This window comes from Hylobates moloch, unplaced genomic scaffold (genome assembly GCF_009828535.3).
Source record: "Hylobates moloch isolate HMO894 unplaced genomic scaffold, HMol_V3 SCAFFOLD_7, whole genome shotgun sequence".
NCBI lineage: Eukaryota > Metazoa > Chordata > Mammalia > Primates > Hylobatidae > Hylobates > Hylobates moloch.
The window spans coordinates 92,230,010-92,246,315 of NW_026652282.1; the positions used below are offsets into that span (position 1 = coordinate 92,230,010).

The 16,306-nt window shown below is 39.4% G+C and overlaps 1 protein-coding gene across 6 annotated transcripts in view; it reads left to right on the forward strand.

The window, feature by feature from the left end:
- Nucleotides 1–1,132: 1,132 nt before the first annotated feature.
- RTL9 (retrotransposon Gag like 9) overlaps nt 1,133–16,306 on the forward strand; it is a 97,103-nt gene continuing 81,929 nt past the window's right edge. For 3 of the 6 annotated variants that reach the window (XM_058441776.1, XM_058441779.1, XM_058441780.1), the window contains exon 1: nt 1,190–1,272. The gene's annotated coding sequence lies outside the window, so the exon portion shown is untranslated. Of the gene's footprint in view, nt 1,273–16,306 lie in introns of all 6 variants that reach the window. The other 3 variants (XM_058441777.1, XM_058441778.1, XM_058441781.1) reach the window with 3 other exon arrangements.

Genomic DNA, 16,306 nt, shown 5'->3' on the forward strand with positions numbered 1-16,306 from the left:
TTGTATTTTCACTGAGTACAGTTCTCCAACTGATGTGTCAAGGATGATGCTTGTATAACTATAGGAGGGAAATCCTCTGTGATTAATGCATGGAGAAGAAAATACTATGCTCCTCCCTGTGGATGCAGGGCGTGTTTCTACATACCCACGTTGTGTGGGAGGCAGAGTGGTTATACTTGCCCTTCTTGGATTTTTTCTCAAGGCAAGACCCTGGCCTCATCCTCCAAATGCATGTTCCAGTCCCTCTCTCACATCAGGGGTGTTTACGAGACTGACTTGGATAACTTTTGCAAAATATACTTGCCTGGCTCTCTGTCTCCCCATTGGACATTTGTTTCATGAGGAGTATCATTTCTAGGGTAAAAGCGAGCATTTTGAAAACAAAAATTTTCTTTGCCATTTTATCATAAGAATTATATTTAATGAAATTAAACATAAAAATAGGTGATTTTGATGTTCACCCTAGGCTAAGAGGACCACTGCTGTCTTTGAGGCATTTAGAGACATATGGAAATCTGAAGCACACTTAGAGTTGCGGGTTCTTCCTCTGTAATTCTTTTAAACTGGGCATAAACCTCAAAGGGAGTGTAAAATGCAGAGTGTTGTCAACTTATCACTCCAAGAATATTTTTCTGCACCTTTTTAGTTTGGAAGGGTCAAATTGAGATGGCAGAGGAATAGCGGATAAGAGCTATAGTGCTATTAAATTACATTCTAGAGTTGGGAAAATCGAGACCCATAATCCTAGGAATTATTAATGATAAGAGCTAACACTTTCTGAGTGCTTACCACATGCCAGGCCCTATACTGAATGCATCATGTCCATTTTCTCATTTGATCCTGACAACCACCTGTGAGGCCTCATTTTAAAGACAAGCAAGCTGAGGCTCAGACCTTGGATTTGTCCAAGGGCACTCAGTTGGTCATTTACAGAGCCCTGATTCAAACTCTCTTTTGCTTGATTACAAAGCCATTGCTCTAAAAGATTAGATTATACTGTCTGTATTTGCTTCTGGGAGCTTATGGAATTCACTCCTATCTGTTCTCACAAGGAACTCTATTGGGTTTTGAAAAAGGCTAAAGAATTGAAAAGAAACTTTGTAGGCTGGGAAACATAGTGTCCTTTGAGCAGTGAGATAGGCTAAGCTCAGAGGACTGGGCTCTGGAATGTGGAAAGGAGACGTGCCCACTGGAGAGCAAGTCAGAACTTTCGTGAGCCCTGCTCCAGGTCCCAGGAGAAAGTGCCAGCCATGAGGACTGGAGTATTGCCTGGTAAGGAGAAGATTATTATTTTATCTAACACGTTCTTCTATAATGCTGTATATGCTAGGCACTGGTCTGCACTGCTCTAAGTACTTTATAAGTATTAACTCCTTTACATCTTGTAACACTTCCCTGGAAATAGGCATTATTATTACCCCCATAATACATATGAGTAAACTGAAGTTCAGAGATGTTAAATAACTCGTTCAAGGTCACATAGCCGGTTAAGTGCCAGAGCCAGGCTTTGAACCTAGGCAGTCTGGATCTAGTGGCTGTGTTATATTGCTTCGCAACAGAAACTTGATTTTTCTTTCTTCTGTGTTTACCACCCTTTCTCAATCACTCCTGGGCGAGTCTACTTTGCTAGCAAATTTCCCTTACCCCTTTGGCTTTTTTTTCACCCATGAACCCTCTAATGTTTTCTGCAGCTTCTTTGAGCTCATTCTTTATCCTCCACACTGCCTCTTTTGGCATTACTCATGAACGACATGCTCTTTTCATCTGCCAAATATTTTTTCCATAAATTATCCCATCTCAACTTGGGAAGTCACAATGGGAAGTATTGTTCCTATTTTGTGAATGAGGCAACTAAGGCAAGCAACTTTCCTGGAGTCTCACACAACCATCTAGTGGCAAAGTGGACTAGAATCCAGATTCTCTGATTCTGAATCTAATGTTCTTGTCCATTGCACCATCTGATGGAATTTAACTATCTATTCATTAATTAATTTGTTTACTCATTAATATTGTAAAAATATACTGAGTGTCTTACTGTATGGTAAGGCACTGGGTGCAAAAGTCGGTATAAAAATTGTTGCTCTTAAGCAACAGACAACACAACGAGAGAAGGTCTCACCATAAAAAGTTAAATAGCAGCACATATACTAAGTGCCAAATGAGTGGTCTGGTCACATCATACAAGAATTTTGAGGTTGGATATACAGCATCAAAGACTGCTTTATCAGAAAGCTGAGACTTGAACTTGGCATGGAAGGGTACTTAGAACTTAGAGAAGAGAATGGAGCAGCACTTTCCAAACTGTAGGAATGGTGTGCATTAAAGCAGTCCTTTACAACCTTTATTGTGTCATGGCACGCAGAGAAACACATAGTATTTGTAAAGCACACTAGGGTGAATGGAGGAAGCAGTTTGATATCTAGAGACCAGCATTCTAGGAGATTCAACAGCACTGTCTCTGGGCTCAGCTGAGGACAGAGGAGAAATCTCATAGCCTCAGACACTTGTAATATGTTTGGGAAGGTCTGCACTAGGTATTGGGGGCACACTGTGGTCATGGTGGGTCTAAAGACCACTGACAAGCCCACAGGGATGAAATGAAGGGAATTTCCAGAGAAGCCATAGTAGATACCATTGGAGAGAAAAGTTATGGGCAAATGATGAAGGGCTTTTGAATTTTATTCTGTGGACCTACAGAATAGGTAGGCAAAATATGCATAGCACTGTTTTAGAAAGATTCCACTGGTTTCCATATGGCAGATTAACTAGAGGGAAGAAGAGTAGTCAAGAGGCTCTTACCATTGTCCAGGTGTGAGGTGATGTTGTCTTGAACTAGATTGATAGTAATAGAGACAGAGAATGGTGGGCAGAATTGAGTTATATTTTGGAGGTAAAAGTGTCAAGAGTTTGGTAATAGAATTGCACAATGGAGAGTAGAAGAAAGGGAGGTGACAAGGAGGATTTCAAATTTTCAAGTTTAAGCAAATACTTATGAATAGTGATGCCATTCTTTAAGATAGAGAGCCCAGGAGAAGTAGAAAGATTTTTTTGGAGGGGAAGGACAAATGAGATGATGAGTTTCAAGTTGACATTTGGAGGCAAGGAAACCAGTTAGGAGGCTATTGTAAAAGCCAAGTAAGACAAGGTGAGACGCTGGACTACAATGGTAGCAGTGCGAATGGAAGGAAAATGGTGAATTGAGAGACATTATACAGGAAGAATTGGTAGGATTTTGTCATGGACTAACTTCTGGAGTTGAAAGGTAGAGGAAAGCTTAAAGCCTAAGATCTCTTCTGTCCTTTATCTTCTTAGTGATGCTCCGATCTTCGTGGCTTAATATACTATCTATTTGCTGATGAGTCACAAATTTGTATCTCCATACTTTTATGCCCAATTGCCTGCTGGACATATCAACTTGCATGCCTAATAGGTATCTCCAACTTACCATGTTCACAACTGCCCCTGACCACAACCCCCAACAAAACCTGCTGCACTCACAAAACCTGCTCCTCACAGTCTTCCCCGTCTCCCTAAATCTCAATTTCATTCTTCCAGTTGCTCAGGCAGAAGACCTAGGAAATCAATCTTGATTTTTCCCTCTTTCATATCCTACATTTATTTGATCAGCAAATCTTATTGGTTCTACCTTCAGAATATATCTAGAATCTGACCACTTTTTCATTGCTACTATCCTGGTTTATGTCACAATGATCTGCTTCCTGGATTATATTGCACTAGCCTCCCAACTGTTCTCCTTGCTTCTGTTCTTGCCACCATCACTCAAGTCTATTATTCTCTCACTGTTTTTTTGGAATCAGGATAATTTTATTATGTGAATGTCAGATCATGTCACTCCTCTGCTCAAAACTCCTCCAATGGCTTCCCATCTGACACTCAGTAACAACAAAACCCCTTATAATGGCCCATAATGCTGTATACAACCCAGATATTGACATACTCATGTCCTTCAGGTGATGGATCAAATATCCAACTTGGTAAAATCTTCTCTGACTACCATATTTAGTATTGCAAGCGCCTTCTTGCCATTCTCTATCTGCCTTCTATGTTTTATTTCTTTATACTTTGAATACTACTAGATGTAATATGTTTATCTATTTATTTGTTTATCATCTGTCTCCTTCTGCTAGAACAGGAGCTGGAAAACTTTTTCTGTAAAGGTCCAGATAATAAATATTTTAGGCTTTGTGAGCCAAGCAATCTTTAACACAACTACTTACCTCTATCATTGTTATACAAAAGCTGCCATAGATGAGCATGGCTGTGTTCCAATAAAACTATATTTACCAAAAGAGGGGACAGGCTAGATTTAGCTAATGGGCCATAGTGTACTGACCCCTGCTAGAATGTAAATTCCAGGAGGGCAAGGACTTTTGTTTACTGCTATATCTCCAACATCTAGAATAGTACCTGGCATGTAGTAGGCACATGATGTATTTTACTGAATGAATGAATCAGTGGGAGATTGGAAATCTGTGGAATAAAAAATATATATATAAGAGAGCCATTGATGGTGCAAAATCCTGAGCAAAATCTAGCTCAAAATGGGTTTGCAGCATATCAACTCTCCTTCCTTCTTTTTCCCCTCATCCCTACACTAACACTTAAGCTTGTCATATAAAGTAAAAGTTGCTTTCATTGCCTGTGCAATTCTCCCAGTGTGTGAAATTTCATCTGACTTCCTTTAATGTTGTCATTTGTCTATTTAACCCTCCTGACTCAGACTCCCTCTAATAACAATAATAACTCAAATACTCTGTACTAAAACCAGAACGCTGAAATCAGTATTTTTAATTAATTTGAAACAACTGCTAGCAATAGCTTCTATTGACAACTCTACGCTTTTCAACATGTAATCATATTCTGAAGTACTCCCAGAAGCTGGGCGACTGTTACTCTTATGATGTGAGATGATATTTTCCTTCCATGCATTCAATGTGAGTGGTTTGTTCTGAAAAACTTCAGCTTTCATGTACTCCTAATGGTAAGAATCACATGGTAGGAAATGTGATAAATGAAGTATTTACCAGTTCTTACTGACTATTCTTTCATACTTCCCTGGATCTCTTACAGGCACTAAAGATATCCTGTAGTTATATGACTTCCTACTGAAAATGCACATTCACTCATTCATTATTTTATATAGTCTTCCACACATTGCTAACATTTGCCAAACATTCACTATGTATGTGGTATTGTGCTGGGGGCTTTATATATATTAATTCATTTAATTCTTATAAAACACCTAAGTGATATATACTATCATAATTTTATAGATGAAGGAAATGAGGTACCAAAAGCTGAAGTAATTTGCTCAAGGCCCCACAACCAGCAGAAAAGGAAGCTAGCATTTCAACTCAGGTCTGCCCAACTCCAGAGCCAAGATTTATCTATTGTTTTTTGTCACCTCAACAAATATTTACCATATGCCATGCAGCACACTAGGCAATATCTACAAAGATGAATAGGGCATGATCTCCTTGGCCTTCCAGAGGTAACACTAGTTGGGGCTATATGGGTGGGAATGGAGTGTCAGATGCAGAAGCTAAGGAATTTTCTGTTTACAAACAGGTGGGTGAAAAAGTAGACACAGCACTGTGAATTTGTGGAGTTTTGAAAAATGGTCAGAGGGCTACAGACTGAGAGGGAATAGGGCCACTAACTCCAGAATTAAAGTCAACTGATAGGGTAGAAACATGCCATTCTCAGGGGCTTAAGCTGACAAAGAAATTGCCCACTGTGGAAATGAGATTGGCTGCCCACAGAAAAGTATTTACTGATAGATAAGGGACCTCCCTATATATCATTAAGGAGTAATGCTCTAAAATGTAATCAGTGGAAAACACAACTGTAGCCTTGGAAATGCTATGGCTGGGAAAGTCCATATTACTAAGACGGGGTTCATGATATTGTGACATGTACCAACAGGTTATTTGACCATTATAGAAAGAAAAATAAAAATAATTAGAAAGAGAAGTTGCTTTTATTACTCTGTGCCCTGGCCTACTGACACATTTATTGGCTTTCTGATAGGGTGATGGATGGATGCATCAGACTGAATAAACTACATGACTCCATCTTTTCAGATCATCCCACACCATATACTATCTCTTCACTCACCGGTAATAACAGTCACCATATAACAAGTGCCTACAGAGTCAAACACTTTACATAAATTATCTTATTTAATCCTCAAAGCAACTCCATGATATCATAGAATTCTATTATTAGCTCCATTTTCAAATGACGGAACTGAGGCTCAGAGAGGTTATGTGACTTAAGCCCATAAAACGGAATGAGTGGTATATTAGTTTCCTGTGACTGCCATAACAAATTGCCACAAACTTGGTGGCTTAAAACAGCAGATATTTATACTTTCACAGTTCTGGAGGCCAGAAGTTCAAAATCAAGGTGTTGGCAGGGCCATGCTCCCTACAAAGGCTCTAGGGGAGATTCTGTTCCTTGCCTCTTCCTAGTGGTTCCAGGTGTTGCTTGGCTTGTGGTAGCATCATTCCAATCCCTGCCTCTGTCTTCAGATGGGCTTCTCCCTTGTCTCTGTGCCCTGTCTCTTATAAGGACACTTATCATTGGATTTACAGCCCACCCTAATCCAGGATGATCTCATGTAGAAATCCTTATCTTACATACATCAGCAAAGAGTCATATTCTAAATAAGTTCACATTTTGTGGTTCCAGTTGGATGTAACCTTTGGGGGCGGTGACACAATTCAACCCACTACATAGAACCCAGCTGGGACTCTAGCCTATCTGACTCAAAAACTCTGGCTCTTTCCACTAACTAAAGCAGGCTGCTCCCACCAAACAAACAGCCTTTTGTCTTTATTTGGTTTCCTAAGTAGATTTCCTACTGGGATTTATCAAGATGAATTAATAAATTGACATTTTGGCTTCCAAATTATTGCCTTATAAGTTTAGGTTGTGTGAAATTTGTCCCCTAGAGCCTGATCAATCCCTGGTTAAAATGGGCAAAATTGAGTTTTGGAACCTGTGAAGCTGATGAATGGATCCTGAATAGGACCAAGGTCCATTTACAGTATAAGCATCCCACAGCCTACCAGCCATACTAATTTCTTTACTATATGTGTGACCATAATATAATGGGATAGCACAATATTCTGAGTCTACAGAAGAATGTCTAATCATCTAAGAGCTTACAGGGGGAATTTTTGTGTACCTTAATATTATATCCAGAAATATTCCCTGTAGTGCCTACTATATTTGTTCCTGAGCCTCAGCTCCCTGCGTCAAGTCACAAGGAAGATGTCTCTAGGAGTTCATTATCACATTAAGATAAGGATTCTGTAGAAAAACGGGAATCTAGAAACAGTAGGGACTTCCTGTACCTCTACATCAGTGTCTTTGCAGGGCAATTGCCCTAGCTGACCAGTTGACACTGGCCTGCTCACACCTTAATTATGAATAGAATATTCCTAGGGATGTCTTTCTCAGATTGTGGTCAGTTTGTGGGCCGCCTATTGTGGTGGTCCACTGAGTGACACCTGGGAAGCTAGTTAAAAATGTCGGTTTCCTGGTCCTTATAGCAGGCTTACTGAGTTAGTGTATCTGAAGATAGGATCGGGAGCCTGTATTTTAAAACAAGATTCTGGAATAATTCTGATACACATTCAAGTTTGAGAACCTTTGCCTTCTGGTGAAATCAGGCTTCCATGACGTTGAAATACAGAATAAACTCCAAATGTTCATTTACAATTCCAGCCAATAATCACTTACCATATTGCATTCTTGTAGCATGATCTGCATGCTTTAGTTCATGTGACAATATCATTTCATATAGCTTAATCTAAATGAAAGCAAAAGCAGTATGGCAAGATTTCTTAATCCTGCTCTCCTGAGACAATTTACATAACTTTTGGGGAGAATGCAATAACCTTTCTCTAATATCTTAAACTGATCTCTAAGGTTCTTTTTGGCTCCAACATTCTGATTCTATCAATGTTCCTAGGGCTTCAAATCTGTTTGTGCAAAACACATTGCTTGTTACAGACTAAACCTATTTTCCTTCTTCCAGGCAACAAGTTTCTGAAGAAAACTGGTTGCTCATGATCTTTCTGGGTGTTTTCTAATAATATATACCTTCTCACAACATTATTGCAAAGAGTGAGTGAGGTGATCTATGCACAGTGCCAAGCATAGTGCCTGACACAAGGAAGTGGTTAGTAAATATGCATGCTGCTTCCGGTGCATTGTGACAATACTATCTCTTGAATTATTGAAAATATAACATCAGGAATCTTCAGCTGAATGAAAACTAGGGAATTAGCTGTATCGACAATATTAGGCTTATTTGGCTTTAGGGGAACTAGATAGAACCGAAATCTCTGCAGACTGGCTCAGCTGCAGAATAGAGAGATGGCTTGGGGAGGACATGTGTTGGTTCCTGCGATGCATATTGTCTTGGAGAAAAGCTGCTATGACTCTGGCCCAACAAAGGTTTTGTCCTAAAAGTCTGCTTCCAATCCCCAGCATGCTTCCTAAGCCAGCATTTCTCAAAATGTATTCCATGGAGTATTAGTTTCTGAGGATTGATGTTGATAGTATTACATAAAGAGCTCCATGAACAAGCAATGTTACAAACCACTGGATTAGTCAAATGTGGTTTCCTGGCTGCGCGAATATTCAGAGTCCTTAATAGGTCAACAGGTAATGTGAATCTCCAAAAACTAATGGGGTATACCGGATTTAAAAATTTTTGTGACCTCACTCACAGAGATGGTGGTGAGGGACTAGTGGTTCTGAAAAATGCAATTACGAGAACACTACTCCAAAGTGACTAGTGACTTGCTAACAAAGTGACTTGCTAACAAGAATGGACAGTTTTTATCACTTTACATGATAAAAGTTAAGAGAACAATTATGTGCTAAACTATAGAGTACTGTTCCTCAGCCCCCTAGTGTCTCCATTTTCTTCTTTGCTCAGCTTAGATTCTATAACCATCCTTAAAGTCACTGTTTAGCATACACCCTAGATTCCCTAGGCTCTCTCTGCTTTCGTGTGATTTGAATAACAGACATCCAATCATTGTTAAATCCTACTCTCTTTATTCCCAACCTGCCCCAGCAGCCGAATGAGATTGGATAAAAGCTTATAACCGTCCTAACCAGTCTTGCTTTAGATTCATGACCACTAACTTCAAATGGGCCCTTAGTACTATCTGCTAACTTCACTACATTCATTTCATCCATTCATTCTTGAATGTTCCTGGGTGGATGTTTTACATCTTTCCTTTCCTCAAACTTCCGACACTTGTTTCTACATTTTCCCTTTCAGCTGCTACCTTGCTTCCTATTTCACTGAGAAAATAGAAGTTGTCAGAAAAGAACTCCCACCAACCTATTTGTGTTTGTATCCACACACTCTGCCTTCCCTCTTGTCACTGTGAGCGAACTGTCTGGGATTTCACTGAATGCTGACTCCTTTACTTATGCACTAAATTTTATTTCTTTTTGCCTAATCAAGGTCATTACTCAAGTCATTCACTCCTCCCTCATGGCATCAATTTTTCTTTCACTGAACAACATCTTCAATGTTTAAAAAATCTGTTCTCTTCACCCAAGCCATAGCCTCATTTGTCTCCTCCTCAGAGCAAAAATTCTGGAATGAGTTGTCTCTGCTCATTAGTTCCAATTTCTCTCCTCTCATTTTCTCTTGAATCCTCTCCAGTCAGGCTTTTGCCATCATCACTCCACCAGAATGATTCATATCAAGGTCAACAATATCTCCTCAGTATTAAACTGAATGGTCATTTTACTGTTCTCCTTTTCTTTCGCCCAACAGCGGCATTTGACACAGTTTATCACTCTCTCCTTGAAACACTTTTTTCTTCCACTTGGCTTCCAGGGCACCATGCAATTCTTAGCTCTCTTTCTACTTCACTAGCTACTATTTCTTAATATCCTTTACAGGTATGTCTTCATTTTCCTGATAACTAGGTTGTCTGATTGGCATCTCAACTTGAAATTATCCAAGGTCAAAGTGACTATTTTCCTTATACCTGCTTCTCCCACAGCCTTCTTTATCCATTCTTCTGGTTATTTAGGCCAAAGCCTTGGAGTCTGACTTGACTCCCTTTTTCTCTCACACTGCAGATCCTATCTATCAGCAATACTTTCAGCTGAATAGTTAAAAGTTTATTTATTTAGAAACAGCGTCTGACACTGTCATCCAGGCTGGAATGGAGTGGCACAATCATAGCTCACTATAACTTCAGACTCCTGGGCTCAAGGGATCCTCCTGCCTCAGATTTCCCAGTAGTTGGAACTACAGGTACTCACCACAGTGCCTGGCTTATTATTATTATTATTATTATTATTATTATTGTTATTTTGTAGAAACAGATGCCTTGCTTTGTTGCCCAGGCTGTTCTTGAACTTCTGGCCTAAAGTTATTTTCCCACCACGGCCTCTCAAATTGTTGGGATTACAGGTGTGAGCCACTGCACCTGGCCTAAAAGTATATTTAGAATCTGAACACTTCTCTACTGCTATAACCTTAATCTAAGCCAGCATCATTTCTTACTTGGATCATTACAAAATCCATTAAACATGTAAATCAGATCATGTCATGCTCCTGCTCAAAACCCTCCGTGGCCTTTTATATTGTTCACAATAAAAGCCAAAGTCTTTAGAATGACCTACAAGATTCTACATGATCTACCTTCATTCCCATTACCTCTCTGACCTCATGCCCTGCCACTCTCCTCTTTGATTACTGAGATCAGCCATATGGCTTACTTACTGCTTCTCAAACATACCAAGAAAACTCCCAGAGGTCCATTGCTTTTCCCTCTAACTAGGATGTTTCTTCCTCATAGAGCGTCATGCTTATTCACTTGCTTCTGTCAAATCTCTGTGCAAATGACACTTTATCAGTGATACTTTCCTTACCATCTTATCTAAAAATTTCCACTCTCTGCATGCTTCCTACAACTTTACTCTGCTTTATTTTTTCTTCATAGTGCTTGTCATTTTCTGATATATTAATATTGATTTGTTTGTTTACTGTCTATCTTCACCACCAGAATGTAAGCTTCAGGAAGGCAGGGATTTTATTCTGTTGCTGCTGTATCCCCAGTCTGTAATGTGGTGGCTGGCACATAATAGGTGCTCAATAAATTTCAAATTATTATAATAAAGAATGATTCCAAGTGCAATAGGAATTCCAAGATTCCTGCCATCTTCAGATGGACACAGATATCCTTCATCATCTGCAGCAATCCCCCTCCCAGTGCCAAACTCTGTGACACTGCGTGTCTGGTAGTGAGTTTAGTCTTTACATGAGGACTTCCAGGAAGTTCCATAGATTCTTAAGCAAAGTGCTCCATTATTGAAGCTATTTACCTAGAAAGATCTTTGCGGCTGTGTGCGGTGGCTCACGCCTGTAATCCCAGCACTTTGGGAGGCTGAGGTGGGCAGATCAGGAAGTCAGGGAATTAAGACCATCCTGGCTAACACAGTGAAACCTCATCTCTACTAAAAATAGAAAAAATTAACCGGGTGTTGTGGCACGCGCCTGTGGTCCCAGCTATTCGGTAGGCTGAGGCAGGAGAATTGCTTGAACCCGGGGAGTGGAGGTTGCAGTGGGCAGAGATGGCGCCACTGCACTACAGTCTGGGCGACAGAGCAAGACTCTGTCTCAAAAAAAAAGAAAAAAAAGAAAAAAAGATAAAGAAAGACTTTTGCCAAGGGTCCTTTTCTGATACATAATATTTTTTGAATAGGTATTAGGTGTACACGATACAAAGTGCCAAATGTTCAAAGAGCAAGTAGTGAAAAGTATATTCTACCACTCTCACTGCTACCAACTTATTCCAAGCCACCCACATTTTTTAACTGGAATTATAGCACAATTTTTTTAGAAACAGAAGTTAGATAATGTCACTCCTCTGCTAACATCAGCCTGGGGCATGTCATCACGCTCAAGGTAAAAGCTAGAGTCTCCCTCTGCTCCTAGCCACCAAGATCCCTTCCTGGAGGCAAACACTCTTACTAGTTTATTGTGAATTTTTTAGAGATAGCATATATATTCTACACACATATCTCCATGTGTATAATTCATTTTTAAACCGTACACACTATTTTTTATATTTCCTTTTTCTCACTTTATTCTACCTCATTCTTTTTAATAGCTACAGTTGTATCAGTATGGCTTCTGTATTCTCCAGAGATTCTTACTCTGCAGTCCATGTATGGGCTTCACTGGGTCTATGAATCTCCTGAAATTGCATGTTGACACTTGTGTGCATGTGTACATGTACATCTTTTAGCAGAGCAGGCCCATATCTTTGATCAGATTGAAAGGAATCTGAGACCCAAAATGAGTAAGATACCACTATATTGAGTCTGAATCTGCCTTCCTGAAACACCTACCCTTTAGCCCTAATTCCACTGTTTGGAGCAGTTCTGTCAGGACCTAGTACATAGAGGACATACAACAGGTAACTTGTGAAATGGATGAAGGGACAACATAAAATGAATCTATTCTCTCTCTCTCTTTTTAAATTTTTTTAAATTTTTATTTATTATTTTTTAAAGACGGAGTATCACTCTTGTCACCCAGGCTGGAGTGCAAATGGCACAATATTGGTTCACTGCAAACTCCAACTCCCAGGTTCAAGTGATTCTCCTGCCTCAGCCTCCCCAGTAGCTAGGATTACAGGCGCCTGACACCATGCCCAGCTAATTTTTGTATTTTTAGTAGAGATAGGGTTTCACCATGTTGGCCAGGCTGGTCACGAACTCCTGACCTCATGTGATCCACCCGCCTCGGCCTCCCAAAGTGCTGGGATTACAAGTGTGAGCCACTGCGCCCGGCCTATTCTCTCTTCTTTATGTTAGCTTTTGGTTAGCCTGAGGAAACCATCATATTCTAAGTCATCCCTTTTCTAAAGTTAATGGGTTTCTTCCTCAAATGCCATCGGGGCAAGCTGTTAATTTAAAAAAGTGAAGTGGATCAGATGTGAGACAACAGCAAGTGGTGAGACCTGTGGAGTCCACATGGCTAAGAACTTCACATTCAAACTCACATATAACACATCCGTAATAAAACAAAAAATATTTTCAGGCCAGTTTTGGACTATGGGCAGGCAGCTTGCAAATGTAAAAATTTGGACCTCGTACAGTTTGTTGATACTCCTTTCACATCTTCTGCACTCTATCAATTCACTTTTGTCCTCCCCATAGGCCTGATAATTTAATCAAACTAAGGTAGTGCCTGCATCTCAAATACCCCTTAAGATTCCTTGCTATTATTCCTTTGCCAATATGGCTCTTTCTGTATAAAATGCCTTTGTGGAATATTCTCTATTTGCCCCTCAAGATCCACTTTTAAAAATAGACTATTTTGTAGAGCAGTTTTAGGTTAAGAGCAAAATTGAGAGGAACATACAGAGAGTTCCCATTAGCCCCTAAAGATCCAGTTTTCACCCTTCTTCATCCTCTTTGTGTACCCCCTGAGACGCACCTTTATAGACTGCATTAAAAAAAATATTTTTAGTTATTGTGGGTACATAGCAGGTGTATATATTTTTGGGGTACATGAGATGTTCTGATACAGGCATGCAATGTGAAATAAACACATCATGAAGAATGGGGTATCCATACCTTCAAGCATTTACTCACTGAGTCGCAAACAATCCAATTACAGTCCTTAAATTATTTTTAAATGTACAGTTATCACTGGCTATAGTCACCACGTTGTGCTATCAAATAGTAGATCTTATTCATTCCATTTTTGGTACCCAGTGACCATCCCCAACTCCCCCCAGCCCCCCACTACCTTCCCAGCCTCTGGTAACCATATGAATTGGCTTCCTTGTCCTCTGAATTCTTCTTGGATATGGCCAATGTAAGGCACTAACAGGGGATTGGAGATCAGAGACAGGTTAAAGTCTGGGTATTAATTCTCCTGGCTCCCTCTTTATGGAGTGGGTGCAGCTTGGCCTTATCCTGTTAGAAGGATCTGCTGTGAGCCACAGACATTTTTTTGGCAGTCATCTTCTATAGCTATGGCTACTCTGTCTAGGTTCTGGTTAACTGCTCTCTCTCCTTGGCTTTTCAGGTCTCAGGGTGGTAAGTGCTCCCTGGGGTGCTTCACCATCCTTTTTGCGTTCCCTTAACAATGCTCACAGTTATAAACAGTCTGTTCATTAAACTCCACTCACTTCCCTGTTGAATATGCTCTCAATATCTTACTAGATCCCTTACTGTTACCAATGCCTTCAACTCCCTTGTGTACTTGGTGTACTTCCCATTGTTAAGGTCCCAGCTCCTGGGACAATGTGGTGCATTCCTAGATATCACTCCCTCTGAGAAAGTTAGCTATTCCCCCACCTCTTTGAGAACATTTCTTACAACACTCTGTGTTTAGATCTTGGGCTTCTTATGATTGGGAATGAAGCCTATTCATTATTGTTTTCTCAACTCCTGGCCAAGTAGATGTTTGGTGAGTATTGGTTATCTTTTTTACTTTGTGAGGAGGATATAAAATCAAGGAAGGAGGATATTTGCTTTTTATTTCTTTCAAATTATTTGATTTTAAAAGAAATGCCTATACATTATTTTTTAAAAATTAAAACGAAAAGAAAAAAGTAGTCAAAGTGGCACTGTCCTTCACATCCATGCTGGAAGTAACAGTGGTAATGGTTTTTGTTGTGCATCCTTCCAGTATTTTTTATGCACATAAAGGCTTAAGTTTGTGTACATAAAATGTAGACTCACATATTTCTCTGCTCCTTGCTTTTTTTTGTTTTTTAACTTAACAACACACCTGTCTTTCTATATCAGCCAGTGTAAGTATACAGACATACTGCATTATGTTTTATGGCTGCATTGTATTTCATTTGATGAATTTACCATAATTTATTTAACAAGCCTCTATTATTAGTTAATCTAATATTTTCACCGTTAAAAGCAACACAACTTAAAACACAGAGACATACTGGATCAAATTTAAGCCCAAAAATACGTGGCTGAGCTCCAGAAGCAAGAAAGGAAAACTGTCAGATTCCAGAGACAAGAGAAAACTCACAGTCACAGCAATGAGCATAAATTGAAACTTCACCACTCACAGGAAAAATGGGACCAGGTATATTCCTTAAAGGGTGAGGTTATAAGTCCTCTGGAGGGCTTAGAATTGAATTAGAATTGTGCTTCCCGCATAAAACAAAGATTAGAAGGATGCTGCCCCATTTATTATTTAAAAGCAGATTTCCCAAATAGTCAGGGGTACAATAACAACAAATCTTACTTAGTACTTACTGTGTGCCAAGCATTGTTCTACACGTTTTACATGTATTTATTTGTTTAACAGTCACAGAAACCCTATGATATTAGGTACTATTATAAACCCCATTTTATAAGTAGGGAATAAAACATTTAAGTAACTTGCGCAGCTAGAAGGTGGCAGCTCTAAAATTCAGACTCAGGCATCCTGACTCCAGGAACATGCCTGTAAGTAAATGTGCTGTACTGCTTCTCTACAAACAGGATGTAGGTCATCTTCCTTAGGATGAGGTGGAAATAAACTCACCCATAAGAAGTTTAAAACTTTAAACCTGAGCTGCACACTAGTATGAAACCAAAATTCACAGTACCCACATAATGCAGAATCCCTGGGTTGAGAACTTAACATAAAACCTGGCTCAGAGCAGGAACACAATGAAACTCTAGCAGAGGCAAATGAAAAACCGCCTGTAGACCCACCTCCATAACTCAGAGTCCAATTCTTGTGGAAGGGTTCTAACAGAAAACAGTTCCTGCAGAAGATAAGCTCACATGCAAAAAAAATGATAAAGCACATGAGGAAATTGACTGGAATGAGTCAGTTGGTATATACAAGAAATGGGAGAATTATGTCCCAAGAAACTACAGATAATACAGTAATCTGAAAGGACTTTATTTTTGGGGGTTTTCTCTTCTTTTTGTAGCCCTCATGTATGAAAGAACTTTAAAATGTTGTATGTTTGAAGGTTTCAAGATGTAAAAAAGGAACATAATACATAAAGCAAGAGCACAACTTCCCTCGGTGTGTGTACACAAATTAATAGGCCAGAAATGAAGAATATAGAAAATTTGGGATGAGCATTGTAAGATTTTAGTTCTAGCCCCAATGGAATATTTAAAAAGCCAAATGACAGTTTAAACTACAAATAAGTTATGAGTGAAGAGAGAACAAATGGAATAACAAATAGAACTGAGATAATCATAGAATATAGCGTGGCACTATAAAAATGCTAAATATGAAAGGGAA